The sequence below is a fragment of the Chelonoidis abingdonii genome, chromosome 18, assembly GCF_003597395.2.
Source record: "Chelonoidis abingdonii isolate Lonesome George chromosome 18, CheloAbing_2.0, whole genome shotgun sequence".
NCBI lineage: Eukaryota > Metazoa > Chordata > Testudines > Testudinidae > Chelonoidis > Chelonoidis abingdonii.
The window spans coordinates 154,073-169,083 of NC_133786.1; the positions used below are offsets into that span (position 1 = coordinate 154,073).

Sequence of the window (15,011 nt, forward strand, 5' to 3'; positions counted from 1 at the left end):
CGTTTTGTGTAAATGAGACCAACAACCGTTATTTATAAGCACTCTTTCTTAACTTTAAATATCTGTAGTAATTTAACTAGATCAAGTGGGTTGTTCAATTGCATGAGGTTTTCATTCATTGCCCAAACATATTTATTATGTTATCTTAAATGAACACAACTCATTAACACAGAAATTGTGTATTTTCATGCTGTGAACTGTGTCGTTAGCGAAATTAATTAGGTTGTTTTTCTCTGTCTCTCTCCATGAAAAAAAAGGAAGAATTCTGTGAAATACCCATGGGAGAGAGGAGGTTTCTTGAGAGCTGCGGGTAGATATGGAGAGATATTAAGAAAGGAGGAAAGGCCAAAGTAGGGCCTTAGCTATGAGCCGAAAGTGGGAGGGTTGTTGTGCTGTTTCGTTTCAGCCCAGTCCTCACATTCCTATAGTCCCTACTTTCACCACGCCCACAATCAAAGCCACCTGGGGATCTCCTTGAGACAGCCCCACTGCCAAAAACTGCAGAGGCCCCAGCACTCGCCTCTCCTAGCTGGATCCCTTTTGGCAGCCAGATGCCTCTCTGCCAGAACTTGCTGTGGTTGCTCTCCTGAGTGTCTGGTCAAGGACGGCTACTGGGAATTTCTCCTGAGTGATGCAGCTGAGAAATGACTCCCCTTTCTCTAGATTCTCAACTGTGTGCTGCTGAGAAGAGGGATGACCCGGTACGAATAAAGTCCATGGCAACATTCCCTCACATGCCAGCCCTGGTTGTTGGCCATGTAGCTCTGCTGTCTTCTGGGGGTAGCAGGCAATGTGGAGTGTTTTCCGGATTCTATTCATGAGACCAGCCTGGAACTAAATAGTCAGCCAGCCCAGACCCCACATCCTAAAGAATAGGAAAGTATTTACGTTGTTCTCATAATGTATAATGATACTAGGGAACACAAAATGAAAGTAATGGGTTTTAGGTAGAGCGGTGAGAAATAAAAGGAGGTTCTTCACCACAGTTGCACATTCAACATGTTGAACTCCTTGCCAGAGGAGGTTGTTGAAGGCTAGGAATTTATAACAGTGTTTAAAAAAAACCTAGATAAATTCCTGGAGTTAAGTCCATTGGTGTGCTATTATCCAGATGAGGTAATGAATGGTTGTCCCTAGCCTCTGATTTGTCAGGTCGGAGGGAGGGTCGCATGGTAGTAAATAGAGGATGGAATTGATCGATTTCCTTGGTTATGGCGTACTGCCCCTGGAGCACCTGGTATTGGCCATGATGCGGAGCAGGAATACTGGGCTGGAGATGGACCTTTGGTCTGACCCAGATTTATGATGTTCTTATTGAGGGAAAGGAGAAAAGTCATGCAGTGCAAGTTTTGTAGTTGTAGTGGGTTATTCACATTTGCAAACATGTAAAAGGTCCCGGCTTGGAAAAGGTGTGGTTTACTTTTTCTCTGCCTGGTCCAGCAAGAAGCTCTCTTCCTACCGCTGTTCACTGGTGTCCACAGTAACCACCAACCCCTGCATTGGCAGGGGTGGGTGAAATAAGCTGTGGAAAAATTCTTGGCGATCGCTCAGAGGAAAGCAGAGGGTCTGGGCCAGTCACTTTTGAAGTCTTGTGATTGGCTCCTTCCCTGGGCAGGTTGGCCTACGGAGGTCGGCTCTTCTGCTGGCCTCCTTTTGTGTGCTTGCCAAAGGAGGGAGTGAGGCAGGAATGGAGGAGAAAAGGGAAAGTCGAAGCTGGAGGGGCAGGGCAGAAGCCTAAGCACTCTCAGTGTTGCTAAGTGGGAAATTAGTAGATGCACCATTCGTTCTTGCAAAGCCTGGGGAAGTGTGCAAGTTGGCTACTGGGAGGTAGAAGATCTGTGCCTGCTCTTGGCTTCCCAGGGTGGCTACTTGCAGCCGCGGAGAGGACGGTTCGTGGTAAAGGAAAAACAATCAAAGTTGGGAGGAAACTTGGGGTGGGGAGGTGTCTGCCCTGGGGAAGGGGGCTGGGGAGTGAGGGGTGATGCTACCCCAGAAGTGGGCTCCCTAAGTGACTGGTACAAACAGCCTAGTGGCAGCAGCTCCTAGGTGGCGTGGGGGCCAGGGGGTGTCTCATCCGCTGCCAGTAGTGGCTGCCCCAGAGCTCCATCTGGCGATGACGTTACGGGGCACAAGGAGCTGTGGAGTCAGTACTCTGGGTCAGGGCAGTGAATGGAGCACATTCCCCCTGCCCATGGATGCCGGGGACATCCTGGCTTTCTGGGAGTGGACACGATAGGTTGGATTAGAGTTGCGGAAAGGGAGCCACTCAGTGCTGCTGGCACATTTGACAACCCATTTGGGGAGGAGGGGAGCAGAGGTCGTCCATGCCATGCGTGGCCTGCGGTAGAGAGGCAGTGGCACAGAAGGCTTGCTTCCTCTCCGGGTCTATTTTACAGGAGTGGGTGGGTGGGGTCTTTTGGCCTGCAAGGTGCAGCCGGTCGCACTAGACGATCAGCCACACTAACCCTAATCCGATATGGTGATACCGATTTCAGCACTACTCCCCTCGTTGGGGAGGAGTACAGATACCGGTATTAAGAGTCCTTTATATCGATATAAAGGGCTTCGTTGTGTGGACGAGTGCAGGGTTAATGCGATTTAATGCTGCTAAATTCGATATAAACTCGTAGTGTTGACCAGGCCAGAGAGAGCAGCAGGTTTTCCCTACTGCTTCCCACTCTCGTCTTCTTGACTAGTTTCTCCTCTGCACCAACTTGCTCATTTACTTTGTGACCCTGTCTAGCTCAGTTGGTAAAGCATCAGAATTGTAATTTAAGAGTCCAGGGTTCAAGTTACGGGTCAGGTGATAAACTACTCACCAACAGAGCTGGCCCCAGCATGCCAAGCGCATGCTTGGGGTGGCATGCCACAGGAGGTGCTCTGCCAGTTGCCAGGAGGGCAACAGGCAGTTCTGGTGGACCTCCTGCAGACATGCCTGTGGAAGGTCCACAGGACAGGCAAGCGGCAGAGTGCTGCTGTGCTTGGGGTGGCAAAATGGCTAGAGCCAGCCCTGTTCACCAAGATCTTAAACTGTCTTTATGGAGTCCTCTTTGATGTTACTTTTTCTCTTCAGGATTTTCCATTTCCTCAGAACGGCCTTTTGTGTGTGGGTTTGAAGGGGCAACTTCCTGACAGACCCTCTGTCCTTGCAGCCTGGAGGAATAAAGGCCTCTGGGCCTCTGGGCATAGCATGTTCCTTCCCTGCACACACACACACACATACAAACACACAGAATATCGCTAATGAATTAGAATCATCTGCTGCCTTCCTCTTTCCTACTGGATCCCCAAACGAGGAAGCTCTTCAGCCTAAACCCATGACCCCTCTTTTCCCAGTGCCCCTCAGTCCCAACCCTCAGTCCCTCCTATGCGCACTGCTCCTCACTTCCAGCCAGAGCCTACTCCTCTTCACCCTTCTCCTCTGCCACAACCCACAGCCCCCTCCTATTCCCAGTGTCCCTCAATCCCACCCCACAGCTCCCTCCTCCTCACGCTGCTCCTCAATCCCAACCCACAGCTCCCTCCTTCCCTCCAGCAGCAGGTGCTTCAGACTCCCTCAGGGAGATTTTCTTCCAAGGTTTCGTGTACGAGTCAGCATGTGGATTTTACAGTATGTTGGAAATATGTTGGGTTGCTTGCCTAAATGATCACTTTGGGCTGGTGTTGGATTCCCAGTCTCCATGTTATAGGGGCAGGAGAAATAAAGGGTTGTTATCCTTGTTGGGTAAATCAAGGGCAGCACAACTGTGTTTGGCAGACCCCAAATGAGGGACTCACCCTCAATTCACAGCAACTGTCGGCAGGCGGACAGGGTTCCAAGATCAAGTGGGGCGGGGTCTGGGTCCAATACTAAAATTTATGGGGTTAAACCAACTTAGGACAGGGTGGCTTGTGAAAGGGCAGGAGTGAGTCCAGACAACACAACGAGTAATGGTGCCCTTCTTTTTCCCCCTTTTCCACCCAGGATGGCAGTGAACTCTACAGAGGCACCTCTGGCTGTGCCACTGACTAAGGACAACAGCTGAGGAGAAGAGAGGGGGCTCAAATGTTACGGACTTGGTTCCCTGATCTTATGAACCGTAGGGGGAAGACAACACTGCCCACTATTTGGGGTGCGCTTTTCCCAATTGTTTAATATTTATGTGTTGGGCTGCTGAAATGACTTCTGCCACCCTGGGCTACATTGCAATGAGACATACCCTGAAGGTGCAACTCTATAACGTGATAAAAGCCTGTGGCCCGGCTGGCCCTGATCATGCTGACTTGGACTCCGGGGCTCAGGTTGTGAGCAAAAACGCAGTGCAGGACATTTACGTTCATAACTGGAGCCCAGTATCGGAGACCCTCAGCCTTTGGGGTCTCGGCCGGCTGGGCTCAAAGCCCAATGTCTCCACTGTAATTTATAACCCTGGCAGCAAAAGCCCACAAGCCCTGAATCGAACTGACCCAGGTTTGAAGAATAGTGACCTTGGTGTGTTTATGAACAGTGTAACATAATGTTAGCTAGCAGCAATGAACACCCCAGGGCTGCTCCATGTCAGCTGCAGCGGCGCTGCGGCTTTGGCCTGGGGGTGGTGAATTTGCAGTGTATGATGGTCTCGAGCTCAGCTCGAGTACTGGGTGCTCATGGCCCCCTCAAAGTTGGATGGGAGTTTAGCGGAAGCAGAAAGGTAAAGACATTGCAAGAAGTATTACCCTGGACTCAGGATGGCATCTCCCATTGTCTGTCTGCTTTGGGTCCAGGAACAATAGCACATATCGCCATTCATGTCATTATTCATAGGGTTTTAGGATTTTCATTCCAACACTGGGCACAAGAAGCAGGATTCAACCCTCGCAGAACTAGGTAGGCTGCCCACAGATTCTGCAGCCAAAGAGCATTTGGTGGTGAGAGCTCAGACCTGTCCCTGTCCCAGAGGGGTCATCCAGTGAGGGCGAACTGGGACCCATTGACCTCTACCAGCCTCTAACTCCCAACATATTCAGTAACTCTGTTAACAGTGCCTGTGCGTGCAATTTAAACTATAAGAAAAACCACAACGGGCTAGACCAGAGGTCCTGCTGACAGCAGCCAGAGCAGGTGCCATCCTGGGGACCTGGTATTGGCTACTGTCAAGGACAAAACACAGAGCTAGATGGGCCTTTGGTCCAGCCCAGTATGGCTGTTTAAACTATACTCACAGGCACTGATAGCAGAATTACTGAAAGTTTGGGAGTTCAGAGCTAATAGGTAGGTCAGGTCCACCATGTGTGAGAATGAAAATCCTAAACCACCCTTGAAATAAGGAAAGCAGCAGGACATGTTATTGTCCCTGCCCCAAAGCAGACAGACCAATGGAGAAATGCCATTGAGTCCAGGGTAATACTCCACTGCCATTTTACCTTTTTTGCTTGCTAAACTCCCTCCCAACCTTGAGGGCTCCCAGAGCCCAATATTGAGTTTGAGCTGAGATGTCTACAGTGCAAATTTACCACCCCACGGCCAAAGCCTCGGGAGCCTGAGCTGGCATGGGGCAGCCCTGGGTGTTTCACTGCAGTGTGGACATAGCCGAGCATTATGTCTACACTGCCATTAACGCACCCAAGTCACTATTCTCAAACCCTGAGTCAGTTGATTCAGGCTTGTGGGGCTTGTGCTGCAGGGTTATAAAATTACAGTGTAGACACTTGAGCTTCAGCCCAGCCTCCGAGACCCCACGAGGGGTGAGGGTCTCTGAGCCTGGGCTCCAGTCTGATCGCCATGGAGCCCAAATCAGATCATCTAGGCCAGCGGGATTTTATCACAGTATAGATGCCCTCTTAGGATATGTCTACATTGCAATGTAAGCCCAGGGTTAGCAGAAGTCATGTCAGCAGCCCCAACACATAAACATAAACCATGAGGAAAAGACTCACCCCCAAATAAGCTGGGCAGTGTCCTTTTCCCTGGGTTCGTAAGTCCAGCAACCAAAAGTCCTTTAACATGAGCCATCCCCTCTCTGCACCCCACTCACAGCTGTTGTCCTTAGTCAGTGCAAGCCCAGAGGTGCCTCTATAGAGTTCACCTGCCATCCTGGGTGGAAAAAGGGGAAAAAAAGAAGCACCGTACTCACTGTGTTGTCTAGGAACTCACTCATCCCTCCACAACCACCCTGTCCTAAAGTTGGTTTAACACCTAAATTTTAGTATTGGACCCAGCCCACTTGGCCCTAGAACCTTGTCCCCTGCCTAGCAAGTGCTATTGAATTGAGAGTGAGTCCCTCAATTGGCATCTGCCAAGCACAGTTGTGCTGCCCTGATTCACACAACAAGGATAACAGCCCTTTATTTCTCCTGCCCCAATAACAGGAGACTGGGAATCCAACACCAGACAAAAGTGATCATTTCAGCAAGCAACCCAACATATTTCCAACATACTGTAAAATCCACATGCAGACTCATACATGAAACCTTGCAAGAAAATCTTCCTGAGGGGGTCTGAAGCACCTGCTGCTGGAGGGAAGGAGGGAGCTGTGGGTTGGGATTGAGGGGCACTGGAAATAGGAGGGGGCTGTGGGTTGGGATTGAGGAGCAGTGTAAAAAGGAGGGGGCTGTGGGTTGGGACAGAGGAGAAGGGTGAAGAGAGGAGTAGGCTCTGGTTGGAGTGAGGAGCAGTGTGCATATAGGAGGGGCAGTGGATTGGGACTGAGGGGCACTGGGAGTAGAGGAGACATGGGTTTGGGCTGAAGAGCGTTGTCATTTGGGGATCCAGCAGGATAGAGGAAGGCAATAGGTGATTCTAATTCCTTAGGGATATTCTGTTGTGTTTTTTTCTGTGTGTGCGTGTGCGTGCAGGGAGTAACATGCTATATGCCCAGAGGCCTTTGTTCCTCCAGGCTGCAAGGACAGATAGGATGTCAGGAAGTTGCCCCTTCAATCCACCTGGCACAAAGGCCCTTCTTAGGAAAGGCACAGTCTTGAAAGAGAAAAAAGTAACCAAAGAGGACTCTGAAGGACAGTTTTTGAAGATACAGTGAGTACTTTATCACCTGACCAGGGACTTGAACCCTGGACCCTCAGATTAAAAGTCTGATGCTCTACCAACTGAGCTAGCCAGGCTCACATCAAATGAGTACAAGTTGTGCAGAGGAGAAACTAGTCAAGAAAAAGCAAAATGGGAAACCTGCTTCATAACTTCAACTACAAAATGATACAGACATACAGACAGCACAATCATAACCAGTAACCCGTAACCTGGTCTTAGACACCTTATATGACCCCCTTTACATAAGATTTGGTGCAACTACAGAACCTTGGTTGCAAACCATGTTCTATATAGTCCCAGTTTATATCAATAACGTCACAAGAGCACACTGGGATATAGAGCCAAGTGTCCATCACCATCATTATTTCAAAGCGATAATGATAATGATGGGAAGGTTCACAACTGACTCAATAGTTGCATACAAAGGTGCACGTTTGGCAGTTACATTGGGAAATTCTGGCTCCTTCTCAGGCTCAGGTTGATCACCCCGGTCTAGATGTAGAAGTTACAACAGTTAAACTTGAAAGAGGGGCCAATTTCCCCATCATTTCACATCTTTACATCCAAACACGATGACTTTCTGAATGAACCCTCCTCGTTCAGCAAGAAGATCTTGGGGTGGGTGTAGGAGTCACTGGGTAAAATTCTCTGCACTCTGTTATGACTCAGGTCAGAGTAGAGGTACCTAGTGATCTAGTCTGGCTGTAAAATCTATATATCAAGCCTGTGCGTCCTGGTCACTTTCCCCACCTGGGCTGTGCTGTGAGGGGAGCATCAGAAGCTGCTGCTCTCTGCCCTCCCCTTATGCAGGCTGGCTGAGGAAAATGACCTGGATGCAAGGAGCTCGGATGATGTCGCTTCTCACCCCATAGCCCCTAGGGGTGCCTGTAGGAGCAGCGTTCCAGGGAGGAGAGGGCAGCAATGCCAGCTGCTCTATGCACACAGGTCAGTGTCCTCATGTGGGTGCAGGAGGGGATGCAGGGGTTAGGGGTGAAGGGGGTGCAGGAGAGGGGCAGTGGCTGGTGGCACAAGAGGGGAGTGTGGGAGTTAAGGGCAAAGGGGACACAGTGTAGGGGTTAGGGCACAGGAGGGGGCAGTAGTTAGGGGTGAAGGAGGAGCAAGGGTTTGAGTGCAGAAGCTGGAGAGTAAGGGGGAGGGAGATCATCCAGGGGCAGTGGGAAGTGCCTAAGGACACATTTTGGCCAGGGCACCATTTCCCCTGACGCTGGTCCTTGATAACATTTCTTGCTGGGAGGGGGAGGGGAGAAAAGGCGTTTTCTCTCTGTTTCTTTCCTCTCCATCTTCTGCTCCTTCCTTCAATTCCAGAAACCTCCCTTGTGTTTCAGACTGTGCAGTGAACGCCCTCCCTACCCCAGGCCTCTGGAGCAGAAAAGATCCAGAGCTGAGAGACACCAGGGGAGTACTGGCAGAAGGATCCTAACTCTTATGGGAGTCGCAGGGAGTGACTACTCCCCCTTCCTAATCTCCCCCATGGGCTCTGGAGCAGGGAGGGTTTGTGATAAATTCCATCCAACATCCCCCCCTTTGATCTAAGCCAAGGCCGTCTCAGCTCTGCAACGTTCCCCTTGGCAAGCCCCAATCAAGGGATGTTTTCCTCTGCCCCAGGAACCCAGCCAGGAGACTGATGTGCTGGAAAAGCTGGGAAAAAGGACCTGTCTTGAATTCCCAAGGCAAGTGAACACGAACAACTAACAGCAACATCATTAACCACAAACAACTCTAAACATGCCTCCAGCCAGTAGGGAAACGGGCAGGAATTCCTTGTGGTTCACCAGGCCAACACGGACACAGAGCCTGCACAGCAGTGAGTCTGCTGGGACCTGGTCTGAGCAAACCAATTGGAATGACCCTCAGGAGAACAGAACAGAGTGTAGAAAGGCCAGGCTGTTAAGTGGTGGTGCTGAGGCTTAGGGAGCTGGGTAGGACACCATAGGTCTTTCTGGGAGGTTTGATTCTGCCTAGCTATCAGGGAGGCGGTGTGGGTGTCTTCATGGCTGCACCTCAGTGATGCAGTCTCTATCCCATTGTTCCATGCATACCTCAGATTGCCCAGCTGCCTTTCACTGCCCAGTGCGAACGTGTTTGTGTGGGGAGAGAAACAGTGGTAATGTGCGAGGTGGGTAAGAAAAGCAATATTATCCCTCAACTTGAAAAATGGAGAAGGCTAAGGGCTGAGAAAGGAGAATTTGAACTGTTTTTACGGTCAATAGCCAGCCAGTGGCAGCGTTGGAATAGAACCCCAAGAGACTTCGATTTCAACTACCTACCAGAACTTGAATTCATGCATGAAGCCTGAATAAATTGCTTTCAAAATGAGCTCTAGACCTAACATGCACAGTAATTATCAGCAAGTATTTGAGGAAAAGAATGCAGTGTTGAGAGAACATCATGAACTGAGCAGAGGACTATTAATGCAGAGAAGCAAGACCAAATTCATCAACGACTATAATCCTGGTTATGAGTTATTTACTTGGGACTTAAATAGAACACAAGCGACCTGAGTCTCCTCCCTGTCAATTAACCCCCTGTTCAGCCAATCAGGGTTAGAGACTGAGGGACGGGAGTTGAGAGGTCTCGCCAGAGAGCCCAATATGATGGCCAGTGGTCACGGTGGGGATACTGCCCGAGCGACATATTTCAGCCCAATTTTTGGGTGGTCTCCCACAGTGGGAGCTGCAGAGCACTCCCCCGCAACACACACCAACACATCCCACACACTTCTCTCCTGCATTGGGAGGGAACAGGAGAAAGGACAAAAGACGCAAGAGACAAAGAGAAAGAGGGGGGATGGATGGAGGGAGGAAAGGTGAAACCAAAGGACAAACCTAATGTCCTCGTGTTCTAGGGATAAAGAATTCCCAAGGTGTCTGGAATAAAATTCTGCCTCCTTAAGCTCGTGTTTTCCATGCTAGAATTCAACTGCCATCAGCGGTCAGACTGAACAGGTTTCAACTCAAGGAGGCTTTACCTTCTTAAACAATGGATGGCCGTTTTCTAGCCAAGTCAGGCCAGAAGAAGGAGAGACTTCGAAAGGGTTCCTCCTTGTGCTCACTTCCGTTAACCCGACTACTCTCTCAGTCCTCAGAAAGAGATCTCGAAGAGGGGACTGATGAAGCAAAGGCCAACAGGGAATCTCTTGAGTTTTCCCTGGCTCTGTGCTGCTTGGTGATGTCAGCCTCTCTCTGTCGAGGTCACCATCTTCCCCACCACCTTTGACAAATAGTTTGAGGTCCTGCAAAAGGCCTTATATGATGTCAATTGGCCACCACCCCTCCCTGCTGTGCTAATGTCCTGCCCTGGCCAGGGACATTTGGAGGTTTAGCTATCCCTGTGGATCACCAATTCAAAGGAGCGTTCGTTCTGGCAGCAAGCCAGCTAGACAGGAAAACTACAGGACACTGCTCCAATGCTCGCTCAGTGGTTTTCAGAAATTAGCTTGACTTTATGGCCAGAAGAGACCATTAGAGCAGTTATTGACCCTGCATATTACAGGCTCCTGTATGACACAAGAGCTCTACTTTTTGGGTGCAATAACATCCACAAGGCATTTCGTCTTCAATTAATGACATTAGGAGATGGCGAATCCACTACTTTCCGTTTGGTAGCTTTGTTCCTGTGTGACATCATCTTTGCTATTGACTATTTGTGCCTTAGTTGAATATGCATTTGTCTCTTCGCACTGCCAGCCACTGGGTCTGGTTATGCCTATCTCTGCACTCAATTAAAGAGCCCTTTAATACCAATATTGTTCTCTCCATCTAAGCACTTCAAGATTCAATGAAATCACCTGTTCATCTTCTTTGATATCTAAACAGGTTGAGCTCTTTCAGTAGCTCATAGAAGGCATTTTTCTTTGCCCTTCAGAACACTCGGTGGATCTTTGCTGCCCCAGCTCCAATTCACAACATCTTTTTCAACGAGGACACCCAAAAACTGGAGCAGTATATCAATATCAGTCTCACGTGTTTTTGGTGGATGCCGTGCCATTCCTGTGACATTATTGAATAATCTGTAGTGTTAGATCCGATTGCAGCCACTAGTTATATATTCTGCAGCCAATATTGTAGAAAGATTGTTGTTTGTAAGAGGTCTATGGAGAGTTTATTTTTTGACTGGGCTGATTAGGACATGATGCTATCTCTAGATGTTATATTTTTGTAGTTGACGTCATGAGATAATTGGTCTCTTATGCTGCTTGTAATTTTCTACTTGTGCTACACTGCCCGGAACGCCTCAGCAGACAGTTGGTTGTCAGTTCTGCCTAGCCTGCTTGATGGCTCATTAAAGGACCATGAGTTATGCAACTGACCCACTGAGAGAAGGAGATACGCCTGTGTGACCTCAGCGAGGTTATGATAGACCTGCTATGGACAGAACTGTAAGGTTGTTTTTATGCACGTGTGGATAGAGTGTCTTGGACAAGAAAGCAAAATACATGACAAGAGACCTATAATAAGGCTGAATTGCACTCATCTCCATACTTTCTTTAAGTCCTGCTTTCATACCTTCTGAGGGACTTTGCCTACAAACTGAAGCTCTCTGCAAGGACTGAATGACCCAGCCGCTGTGGATGGACTGCCAGAGACTTGATTATCCAACCTGCAGTTACGTATTCCATCACTGCTACAAGCCTGAACCAAGAACTTGCATTGTACTGGTGAAGGTTCAAATCCATGTGCAGTTTATTATAACAACCTGGTCTATGGATTTGTGCCGGCTCTTTTAGACCCAAAGTCAGAGTATTGGATCAAGGGACGCAGAGGCCTAGCAAATCGTGATCAGCCTAGAGAAAGCTGGGGTAAACAGAAAGCCTTGCTTGTTAGATAAGGCCCTGGTCAGCAAAATTCCAGGTGCTTGGACGCTAAGAACGAAATTAATTGGTCTTATTCAGGGTTGCAGACTGAACAAAGAATCCCTGTTCCTCATTGTGTTTGATTTCTGTAGGGAATGTTCTTCCCACACATCCAACCTTGACTTTATGAAAGATGGCACATGTCTGTATAAAATATGATCCTTCCACCTCCCTTCCAGGACCAATGCCTTGCCTTTAAGACACACAGAAAACAATCTTTATTGCCAATATACTTTCACTTTTCTTTGCTTTAACACCTACCAAATGTACCTGTTGGACCATCAAAAGAGTTGCTTTCCATTCCTATGGACCTAAATCAGAATTCCAACATCAATAATTTTATACTAACAACATATTATAAAGTTTCAATTAAATGTTAAACCTGCTACTTGAGACTATGGGTGAGACCATTATTGTAACCTGTTAACCAATTGGCTAATTGACTGTTCTGTCTTTTGCTGCCAAAACCTATCTCCGGCGGTGTGGCAATTACCTACCCTGTCACTTTCCCACCCACCATGGAAAACTAAATTATTCTATTGTAATCAATGTGATTGACAGTTGTCTCTGACTCATAAGCAAGGGACTCTTCACCAGCGCTGTGTTTAATAAATCCTTTTACTTGACTCTACACGGTGTAGATTTATCTCCACTCACAGACACCTATGAATATAAGAGGAGATCTCCGCACCCAGTGGTGCCTGGGCTGGAAATGTCCTCTACTCTCAGCTTGGTGATCTTTTGAGGAAATGGAGAAGACTCCTTGTGCCAGCTGTACATTGCTTGCAAAAGAACAGGTCTTTTTGGTAGACAAGCGGTAGAAAGGAGCCACTAGGCAAATGTGGAGACAAGGAACTCTACTGAACTTGATGTGCGAATGCTGAAGCCACACCCAGAGTGCTAAACGCTATATGACCACGGCTGAGTCAGAAGGTCTCTACCAAAGCCTTTTCCCATTCACGCAGGCCTGTAACTGCTGCCAAACTCCTGTAGCTTTGGGATGGGCTGCAGGCAGTTGGAGAACTCTATTTTGGCATCTCTTGTCTTTCTGTGGTGAAGATCTAGCAATAGTGACTGTTCAAAGGCCTTGGATAGTGTCGCTTTGGGAAGAGTGGCTGAAGAGCCTTCTAGAACCAGAAAATCTTGGCTTGTACTGACAGTCCTTCCTTGCTGAACTAATCTCTCTGTTGGCTCTTTTTTTGTATCCATTTTCATAAAAAGAAAAGACCTGTCAGCAGCATCCTTCTAAGTGGTGGTTCAAGACAGAAGAGTCTTCCTTGCAGTTGAGTCTTGATGCATGGGGCATGTCTCATCACTCTTGCCATCCTGGCAATTAGCTCAGGTCCACCGGTTGCACCTTCTCAGTAGCAATCTGGCTGCCATCTGTTCTCTCCTTAGGACCCATGTCGCTCCTCAAGACTTCAGTGTCTCTTACATGGACAAGAGCCCTCTGGGTGTGCCCACTCAGTTCTCTCCCTTCTCCGAGGGGCAAGCTTCTACTCCAGACACCTGCCTCAGTGTCCAGCTGCAGTCCAGCGGTTAGCCACCTGTGTAGTCGACTGAGGCAAAGTGGTGCACCTCCAACCCCCGCCATCTGTTTCCCTGGTCACTTCCCGCAGACCTCGCGCTTCCTCCACCTTTGTTATACGGCCTCAGCGTCTGGCAGTAGTGGGCCAAGAAGCGTCACTCATGCTCCCCTTACCCGCCCAGATTATACTCTGACCATGTACCCACACTTCTTTCTTCTTTATTCCTTTCCTTTTTTTTTTTTTCAGGGGGGGCAGCCAATCCTCCTCCTCAAACTCCAAGACTGACTGACTCTTGCTGTGCTGAGCAGCCCTTTCATACTATAGCTGCGTCCGCAAGCCTCCCTGATTGCCTCCAATAAGCCTGTCCCTGACTGCTGCGTTCTGTTGGCCGCTCTGCAAGCTGCTTAATTTTCTTTCCTGATTGTTGGGGCTCACCCCACCATTTTGGAAGTGGCAAATGAGAAGTCTAGAGCTGAAGAAAAGGTTCCCATGACTCAGAACTGAGCCTCAGAGTTGTTGCGGACTGAACACATCACTAACCACTATAATGATCACAGTGGTGGTGGCCGAGAAGCCATGTTAGAAACCCTCGTTCAACTCCGCTGTGGCTTTCTGTGCACAGAGAGCCAGACACCTCAAGTCTACACAGTCCTGAGGAGAAAATGGGGAAGGTCCTGCACTTTGGAATTCAGTGTTGTTCTGGACCATCAGATGAAACAGTTTACACATTTCTTGAGGCAATGCCATGGCTTAGCTTGGCTAACGCACCTGTTAGTAAAACAGGAGTCTGGTTCAACTTCAGTGGTGTGATTGTTGCATGGCTTATTTTGGGGGGGGGGAGGGGGGTGGGTTCTCTGCTCACATTTCTCCTGGATTTTCTAGAAACAGAGGACCTCCCTTGTATTCCAAAGTAACTTGGCTGCTAAGAAAGGCTTTTTTTTTATATTTGGAGGAGCATTGGAAAAATCAAATCACAAGCCTGGAGTTGATGAAAAGGACTGCTGTGACTGGCCAGTAGCATGCGGTTGCTTCAATGCATATGCTGCAACACGAAGCCTGTTCCACACGTCCTTGGGGTTTGCTGGTGATTTTTCACACACGAGGCGTGTCACCTTCCTTTTATGTCATTGATGGAATGGAGCAGCTGAGAGAAAGTCCCAGAGAAGCAGCACCGTGCTGAAGCTGGCCAAGCACCTGGCAGTAAATGTGGGTTAGAGATGTAGCACCCAGTGGTGGCCTTGCCAATGTGTCTGCAGTCTTCCCACCTTTTGGCTTCAATCTTTGGAGGAAACAGAGAAGGTGCTTTGCCTTGCAGTGCCAGATGCTTCCAAAAGAAAAACTGGTCCGTCCCTTTTCTGACAAGTGTCATAAGACGCACCTAAAGAACGTTCGGAACAAAGAAAAGTCATGGTAACTCAACTGCATCCATGATCTTGATGCCACAACGAGGCAGCACTTATAGGACCACAGCTGTGACAGAAGGGCCTTTTCCAAAGGCATTTATCCACTAGCAGGGATCTCTCTGTGTGCAGATTCTCATCGTTTGATGTCTGCAGGCTGGAGAATCATATTTGGATCTCTTCTCTCTCTCTCATCTTGCTCTTAT

The 15,011-nt window shown here is 48.6% G+C and overlaps 1 non-coding gene across 1 annotated transcript; it reads right to left on the reverse strand.

Annotated features, from left to right (window-relative positions):
- Positions 1-7,004: 7,004 nt before the first annotated feature.
- On the reverse strand, positions 7,005-7,077 carry TRNAK-UUU (transfer RNA lysine (anticodon UUU)). Its single transcript has one exon. It is a non-coding gene; the product is annotated as a tRNA-Lys (tRNA).
- Positions 7,078-15,011: the final 7,934 nt, after the last annotated feature.